The 9,461-nt window shown below is 37.6% G+C and overlaps 1 pseudogene; it reads left to right on the top strand.

The window, feature by feature from the left end:
- Positions 1-1,554: 1,554 nt before the first annotated feature.
- Positions 1,555-2,451, top strand: LOC133767431 (large ribosomal subunit protein uL22-like; annotated as a pseudogene).
- Positions 2,452-9,461: the final 7,010 nt, after the last annotated feature.

Below are 9,461 nucleotides of genomic sequence, written 5' to 3'. Positions count from 1 at the left end.
ATACAAAAGTTAAAGAGGAGAAAAATCTTTTGATTTGCATTTTATTCTTACAATTTTAATTTGATTTTCTATTTATTTAGCTAAGCTCTCCTGAATATTAATTAGGACTATAGTGATATAATTGTTTTCCTGTACACAATGGGTTTTGATATCAGATTTATGTTCATTTGTTCATCTCTTGAAATGAACTGGAAAGCAATTGATTCTTCTATGTTTTCTGAAAGAATGTAATACTGCGCTGTTATTTCTTCTCTAAGTGTTTGGAGTAACTTACCAGATAAACTATGTCAGTGTTTGGTTACATCTAGGAGAATACTTTTAAAATGAACCTAATTTCTTAATTATATATGGGACTATTCAATTTTTTCTTTGCATGTCAGTTTTTTTCAATATCAATTTTATAAATTTTTGTTTTTGAGGAAATATGTGTGTTCCACATAAGCTGCCAAATCCTTTGGTATACTGTTTAACATCTTTTTTAGAATTGAAAATAGAACTACTCTATGATCCAACACCTTCACAACTGAGGATATATCCAAAGGAAATGAAGTCAATGTGTTCCAAAGAAGTCTGCACTCCATGTTTACTGAAGCACTATTCAAATTAATGAGATATGCAATCAATCTTACATGTCATCAACAGATGAATGGATAAAAATATGTCAAATACTTAATAGAATACTGCTCAGCAATAAAAGGATTGAATCATTGTCATTTGTGAAGGTGTAGGTGAACATAAAGGACATTGAGAAATAAACCAGGCATAGAATGACAAATACTGCATGATCTTGCTCATTTGTGATATCTGAAACAGCTGATCTCATAGAAGTTGAGAGTAGAAAAGTGGTTCTTTGCCTTTCAGATAAATAAATAAATCTTTAAAAAAAAAAAAAAAAGTAGGGTGCTGAGCCTTAGCAGGTTAAGCTAAGCTACATATAGGTTCTGGCTCAAGTCCCAGCTTCTTCACTTCTGATCTAGTTTCCTGCTGATGTGCCTGGGAAAGCAGTGGAATATGGCACAAGGGAGACCCAAAAGAAGCTCCTGGCTCCTGGTTTTGGCTTGGCACGGCCTGGTCATTGTGGCCATTTGGGGAGTGAACCAGCAGATGGAAGATCTCTCTCTCTCTCTCTCTCTCTCTCTCTCTCTCTCTCCCTCTTTCTCTAACTACCTTTCAAATAAATAAATAAATAAATATTTAAAAAACAAGAAAAGTGGTTACCAAGATATAGGTACACAGGTAAAGAAAAGAGGTTAATCGATGGGTATAATGCTACAGTTTGACAGAAGGAACAAGCTCCAGTATTCTAATTCAGTGAGTATATAACAAAAATGTATCATATATTCTAAAATAACCAGAAGAGAGGATTTTTATGTTCTTACAAAAAAGGATAAATGATTGCAATGACGGATATGCTATTTTTCCAAATTTTATCATCACAAAAATTATACATGCATCAAAACATCATGTTGTACCCTATGAATATGTATAATTATGTGTCAATCAAAAATAAAACATAGCACTCTTCAGGTAAGTGGCCTTTGGTGATCTGTGAAAATGGGTCACTCTTTATTTGATCCATAAAACCCGACAAAATCATTCAAATCCAGAGATTCAAATCTTCATGTTCACTTTAAGAACACCAGAGGCCGGCGCCGTGGCTTAACGGGCTAATCCTCCACCTTGCGGCGCCGGCACACCAGGTTCTAGTCCCGGTTGGGGCGCTGGATTCTATCCCGGTTGCCCCTCTTCCAGGCCAGCTCTCTGCTATGGCCCGGGAAGGCAGTGGAGAATGGCCCAAGTCCTTGGGCCCTGCACCCACATGGGAGACCAGGAGAAGCACCTGGCTCCTGGCTTCGAATCAGCGCGATGCGCTGGCCGCAGCGGCCATTGGAGGGTGAACCAACGGCAAAGGAAGACCTTTCTCTCTTTCTCTCTCTCACTATCCACTCCGCCTGTCAAAAAAAAAAAAAAAAAAAAAAAAAAACACCAGAGAAAATGTCCAGGTCATCCAAAAAGTCTCCCAAGTACCTTAAAGATGTTACATTAAGGAAGCAACATGTGCTATTGCACTGTCACAATGGTGGAGCCGGTAGGGGTGCCTAGGCCAAACGTGGGACTGGACTCAGGGTTGGTGGCCCAAAAATACTGTTGAATTTGTCACATATGCTTAAAAATGCAGAGAGTAATGCTGAATTTAAGGGTTTAGGTGTAGAATCTCTGGTCATTGAACATATCCAAGTGAAAAAGCACTAAAGATATGCCATATTACCTATAGAGTTCATGGTCAGATTAACCCATACATGAGCTCCCATTACCAAATTGAGATAATGCTCATTGAAAAGGAACAAACTGTTCATAAATCAGAATATGGGGGTGGGGGGGCAGAAAAAAATGATCCCAGAATGCATTGAAGAAAGAAAAATTTATGGCTAAGGAATAAATTCAGCATAAAATAAAAGCAAATTTAAAGAAAAAAGCACAACATCAGACCATTAATTTAATCATCTCTGCATGGGATCATTATTGCCTAATTCCCATTGAAATGTATGCTTGATGCTGTAATTCATCCTCTCATCAAAGATTAGGCTTTTACTAGCTTGTGACTTTAGCTTTTCAATGTTTTAAAATTGTGCTGATGAGAGAGCCAGTTAGGCCTAGAATACCAGCCTAATCAATGTCACTTGAATAAAATGTTTGAGAGAAAATGCTATCTTAATTGTTAGAAGAAAACCCAGGCCGGCACCGTGGCTCACTAGGCTAATCCTCCGCCTGTGGCGCTGGCACCCCAGGTTCTAGTCCTGGTCGGGGTGCTGGATTCTGTCCCAGTTGCTCCTCTTCCAGTTCAGCTCTCTGCTGTGGCCCAGGAGGGCAGTGGAGGATGGCCCAAGTCCTTGGGCCCTGCACCCGCATGGGAGACCAGGAGGAAGCACCTGGCTCCTGGCTTCAAATCGGTGTGGCCCGCCTGCCGCAGCACACCAGCTGTAGCGGCCATTTGGGGGGTGAACCAATGGAAGGAAGACCTGTCTCTCTGTATCTCTCTCTCACTGTAACTCTGCCTGTCAAGAAATTAAAAAAAAAAAAAAAAGAAAAAGAAGAAGAAAACCCAAAGAATAAACACACAAATGTACAGTGAGATTCCAGTGGAAAGAACGGGCCATCAAAAAAGGAGGTAACTTTTTCTGAAGGGGGCAAGAACTTCCACTTAGATTATGGCCCTGTCTAAATAAGGTCGGAGTTTGTAAACTCAAGAGGCCTGCAGGGGCCTGCGCTGTGGGATAGTGGGTAAAGTCGCCACCTGAAGTGCCGGCATCCCATATGGGCACCGGTTCGAGTCCCGGCTGCTCCACTTCCAATCCAGCTCTCTGCTGTGGCCTGGAAAAGCAGTAGAAGATGGCCCAAGTGCTTGGGTCCCTGTACCTGTGTTGGAGACCCAGAGGAAGCTCCTGGCTCCTGGCTTTGGATTGACACAGCTCCAGCTGTTGCAGCCATCTGGGGAGTGAACCAGTGGATGGAAGACCTCTCTCTCTCTCTCTCTCTCTCTCTCTCTCTGCCTCTCCTTCTCTCTCTGTGTAAATTTGACTTTCAGGTAAATAAATAAATATATAAAAAAAAGGCTACCATAGCCTTGGAAGCTTGTGACAAGAGCCTCGAGTGATTACTGATGTCATAAATAACAGTGTTAGTTGTTAAATCAACAACAGGAGTCACTGTGCACTTACTCTCTATGTAGGATCTCTGTCCTTAATGTGCTGTACTATGAGAATTACTGGCAAAACAGTACTTTATACTTTCTGTGTCTCTGAGGGTGCAATCTGTTGAAATCTTTACTTAGTATATACTAAGTTGATCTTCTGTATATAAAGATAATTAAAAATGAATCATAAGAATAGGATGGGAGAGGAAATAGGAAATGGGATGGTTTGTGGGTGGGAGGGAGGTTATGGGGAGAAAACCAGTATAATCCAAAAGTTGTACTTTTGAAATTTATATTTATTAAACAAAAGTTTTCTAAAAAAAAAGAAAAATGAGAATTCAAATAGACAGGTGGAAGAGAAAAGTTCCAAGAGGTATAAGTACTATATCTTTAGTACATAAGAGATACAATGAAACCTAATGGAGTAGAGAATTGGTCAGGAATTACATTTAAAGATCAATTAGTTCCAGATCTTAAAGATCCATGAGAACAATTGAAAATACTTTAAGGTTTTTTAAATAGAAGAAGAATATGAAGAAATAGTATAACTTAAACTTGTCAGCTCACAAATAGGAAGAAGTGGAATACTGTGATGTTGAACTATTGTTTAAATGACACTGCATTTCAGATTTAAGAGTCTGGATGAGGATGATGGAAAACAATGAAAAGGTCAATAGGATATAGGAGGATATGCCAGGAATTTCATAAAAAATTGAATTTAAAATAAAGTTAAGAGTAGGAATATGGCACAGTGATTAAAATGCTATTTGGTACACCCATACCCCATATCAAAGTTCCTGGGCTAAAGTCCCAGATCCACTCTGATTCCAGCTTCCTGCTAATGCAAATTCTGGAAAGAAGCAAGGAATGGCTCAAGCAGTTGAGTTCTTGTTACCCATGTGAGAACCTACACTGAGTTCCTGCTTTCTGGCTTTGATCTGATGCTATCTTTGACACTGCAGACATCTGGGAAGCGAACCAGCTGAGAGGGGGTCTTTCTCCTCTCTCTCCCTTTTCCTTTCCAATAAAGGATAAAAACAAGTAACATTTAAATGTATGCACTTAGTCTCATTTTGATGCAAAAAGATTTTGGTGTCCACACTTAATTTTCCATATGAAACATTTTTATGAAGTTTTTGGAATCCTTCATATGTATGTATTTTTTTTAATTTGTACCAAAATAAACTTATCTTTATTTTCATTTTTCCATGAGTTTTGTGCAGTACCTCATACTGCAATGGATTACATAAACAAGGATGAAGAAAGAAGGAACCCAGGGCTGCCAGACTTCAAATCAGCACTTTTTTAAATTACTCCTAAATTTCAACAAGCGAACCAGCTGAGAGGGGGTCTTTCTCCTCTCTCTCCCTTTTCCTTTCCAATAAAGGATAAAAACAAGTAACATTTAAATGTATGCACTTAGTCTCATTTTGATGCAAAAAGATTTTGGTGTCCACACTTAATTTTCCATATGAAACATTTTTATGAAGTTTTTGGAATCCTTCATATGTATGTATTTTTTTTAATTTGTACCAAAATAAACTTATCTTTATTTTCATTTTTCCATGAGTTTTGTGCAGTACCTCATACTGCAATGGATTACATAAACAAGGATGAAGAAAGAAGGAACCCAGGGCTGCCAGACTTCAAATCAGCACTTTTTTAAATTACTCCTAAATTTCAACTTAATTTTTGTATTTGATTTTTTGAAAATTTCATTAAACATGTACAAGTTGTCCGGTTCTGATATCATTTCAAAAACTTGAATTGTGGTACAGTAAGGGACCTCTTACTATACCTAAGCTTGATGGGAGAGTGGTTAACACCAAGAGAGATGATTGTGAGGAAAGGGACATATGACAAGACCTATAACCTTAGGTTGAAAAATACAGCTACCCTAAGCTAGAGTGCTCCCCTGTCTTCTGTCTCCTGCCACTGATCTCAGTTGGCCAAATCCAGCAGGAACCCAGAGCATGCGATATCCCCACTAAGTCAGCGTCTTAGATCTCTGTACAGTATAGAAGGCACGAGAGCAGACACAGACAGACAAGAAGGCAGCGCTGAGTAACACCTCACAAATACATCGGGGTAAATTCTTAATGGGTCAGTAAGTCTACACATGGAAATTCCCTTAAGATCTTAGTCCATATAAAGCATTTCTTACTATGACTTAAATTCTAGAAGCCATTTAAAATGTACATGTTTTACAACATTAAAAATAAGAGTTGTGTAGGAAACAACAACTGTTTTCAGAACAGAGACAGCAGCAAAGACCCCAGCAATCTGCTGGAGGAGACTGCAACTAATATCACAAAGTGCTCAAGAACACGAAGACATAAACTTTAACATTTCAATAGAAAAACTGACAAAGGTTATGAACATATAGTACAAATGAAATATAATTTATTCTAAAATGTACTTCTATTCAACTTTACTCTCAGTAAAATAATGGCAAATAAGTTCCAGAAACATAATTTTTCATTTAACAGATTGGCAAGTTTTAATAAATTGGGTAGCAATTTGTTGATGTATTGCTGTTAAGATTGTATAAGTGTAAAAATCCCATTGAGGAAAATACTTCAATATCTATGAAAATTAAAAGTGAACACATATGTCTTACCCTAATTTACTCATTTTTATTAACTCCCCTCACTGAGGACAAAATTATATCAACAAACTTAAAAAATTCAGAATCACAAAGGAACACTATTATCAATTCCTTTCTCAGCCATGAATAATAAAAAATAAGAATGGATTTATTTTACATCCCCATATCACTGGGAAGCCATTAATTATAAATATGTGACTTCTATAAATTACACTAATAAAATAAGAAAGAAACTTATTCTGAAATGTTTTTTATTTATTTATTGCTATGGGTATTTTGTCTATGATATGTTTCTACTATTGATTTCTGAGATGTGTAATATATTTTTTGTTAAACTATCTTGGAATTATTGAATAATGTTATAAAATTTTTTATCTTTATGTCTTTTAAATGGTCTCTCCTTGCTATTATACCAAGAAATATTAATTAAATAGCTACCCGTGGCAAGCTCTGTGCTGAGTTCTGGAGCCACAAATATGGGTAATAAATTGTACCATTGGATGACAGAAAATATCCTGGCTACTTGGAGTTACATAATAAACCCATCCTAAAATCTACCTACTATCTCAAAAAAGTGATACGTTCTTGACTAGTGAATCTGCATTTTGGGAAGAATTTGACACAAAGTCTATTTCTACTTACATCAGCTTGGGTAGCTCAAAGACTAAAAGATAAATCATCAGAAGGTTCTGTTCCTCAAACAACAGTGGTAACATTCAATGTCACTTTGGTAACTTGAAATTTACCAAAGTGGGAGAATGGAAATCAGTAAACCCTAAAAATCAGGCTATTTATTTATTTAAGAAGTTGTTATTAAACATTTAAGTACACTACTGAATCATCAACACCACCTATTTAGAATTTGCAACTAAAAATTCTCAAGGGCAAAACAATGAGTGGCAAATGCACATCTAAATCTTTCAAATGATACTTGGAATTGAGCAAAACTAATTGGACTGACTTCAAATTGCTCTAAAAAAAATCCACCATTTATATGCATCTGTTAGTATATTGTATAGTTGTGCATTATGTATTAAATCTGTACATGAAATATTGATACACATGTTTAGTCAGAGTACATACTTTGTTTTTTCCCCTTTTTACTAAGTGTTCCAAGAAGAAAAACTAATAGCTTTTGATAAACCAAATTAAACTAGAAGGTATTTGACTATAATTTTTATTTTCCATTTTATAGATTTTTATTTTCTATTTCTGTAGTTATAGATCTTTATTAAGAAGTAAGATGAAGTTTCATGGGAGGCACCTAGTCAGATGCCATTTCAAAAGCCATACAAATATTAAGTCCAGGGACCAGCGCCGTGGTAGAGTGGGTAAATCTGCCACCTTTAGCACCAGCATCCCACATGGGTGCTGGTTCCTTTTCCATAAGGGCACTGATTCATATCCTGGCTGTTCCACTTCTGATGCAGCTCCCTACTAATATGCCTGGGAAAGCAGCAGATGATGGTGCAGGTGCTTGGGCCCCTGTACCCACATGGGAGATCCAGAAAAAGCCCCTGTTTCCTGGCTTCAGATCAGCCCAGCTCTGGCTGTTGCAGCCATTTTGGGAGTGAACCAGTGGATGGAAAATCTTGCTCTCTGTCTCTCTGTCCCTCTGTCTCTGTAACTCTGCCTTTCAAATAAATAATTTTTTTAAAAAAAAAATTAAGTCTCTTTTGAATCCAAGGTAATTTTTTGAGTAAATCAACATCTTGGATTTTGATGTAGGTCTATGTATCACAGAGATGATTTTAATCATTGTGTACACAGAATTATTTGATGTAATTTTTTTTGTATAGTGAAAATGAATTTTTAGAACAACTAAAGGATTATGCTTTTTTAAAATATTTATTTGCTTATTTGAAAGTCAGAGTTACACACAGAGAGAAGGAGAGACAGAGAGAGAGGTCTACCGTCACTGGTTCACTCCCCAATTGGCTGCAGCAGCCAGAGCTGCACTAAACTGAAGCCAGGAGCCAGGAGCTTCTTCTGGGTCTCTCACGCAGGTGCAAGGGCCCAAGGACTTGGGCCATCCTCTACTGCTTTCCCAGGACACAGCAGAGAGCTGGATTGGAAGTGGAGCAGCCAGGTCTCAAACCAGTGCCCATATGATTTTAAACTCCTTTTCATGAAGAAGGTAAGGGATTGAGTGATCCCACCACACTATATCATTACACACAGATTGTTAGCAAGCAGCCTAATCTATAGCTTTTAGGTGTGATGATATTTTGGCAGCATGCAAGGTACAGAGCTAACACATCCAACATCCAGCTCTGCTAGCTAGTCTTTCAGCTATTAACAGATAACAGGTGTTGAATGAAGTACTCTTTACTTCTTCAAATAGCCCTATTAGGAATGTGTCATTATCCTCCTATTATAGATAAGAAAATTGAAACCAAGTAACGGAAACAGGTTTCCCAAAGGTCACATAAACAGAAAATGGCAGAATTAAAAGTAGATCACAGGGGGTCTCTCTCCAGAGTCACATTCTTAACCCTTCTGCTCCTTGGTCTAAGCAAACAGAGTCTAAGCAGAGGACAACTGTTGGTCCTCCCTATTTATGGGTTCTCACATCTATGAATTCAACTAACCAGCAATTGAAGATAATCTGAAAAAAAAATTCACACAGTTCCAGAAAGAAAATCCTGAATTTCATGTATACGAAGCATTTGCCTGAATCCACAGGAATGAAGTGATGGTCAGGCACAACCCTCTGTAGCTTCCTGATTTCAAGGGTTCCTAGGTCTCTTTCCAGCTCTCTTCTGTAAGCATTTGCTCACTGGTGCTCATTATATACAGTGCATGAACAACAATTTACAAACATTGGCTCTGTAATAGTTGTTATAAAGAGTCTAGATATGGCAAAGTATACAAGAGGATGTGGTCTGATTATGTGTGGGACTTGGGAAGCTGAGTATCTTGATATCCTGGGATAGGGGTGGAACAAGAAGGAATCCCTGGAATGAACCCCCCATGGATACCAACAGATGGCTGTACTTGATGAAATCCATCTTCACTCTCCAAATATGGCTAACTCTTCAATTTATAACAGAGAACATTGTTAAAATATAAGCATTCCATTCAAGACTACTATGGTGAAGGTGGGGAAGAGCAAAGAAATTTGAATAATTTCTTCTTTTTCTTTTTTTAATATTTATT

The sequence above is a fragment of the Lepus europaeus genome, chromosome 10, assembly GCF_033115175.1.
Source record: "Lepus europaeus isolate LE1 chromosome 10, mLepTim1.pri, whole genome shotgun sequence".
Lineage (NCBI taxonomy): Eukaryota > Metazoa > Chordata > Mammalia > Lagomorpha > Leporidae > Lepus > Lepus europaeus.
Note: the sequence above shows the minus strand (reverse complement) of the source record. Positions and strands in the feature narration are given on the sequence as shown.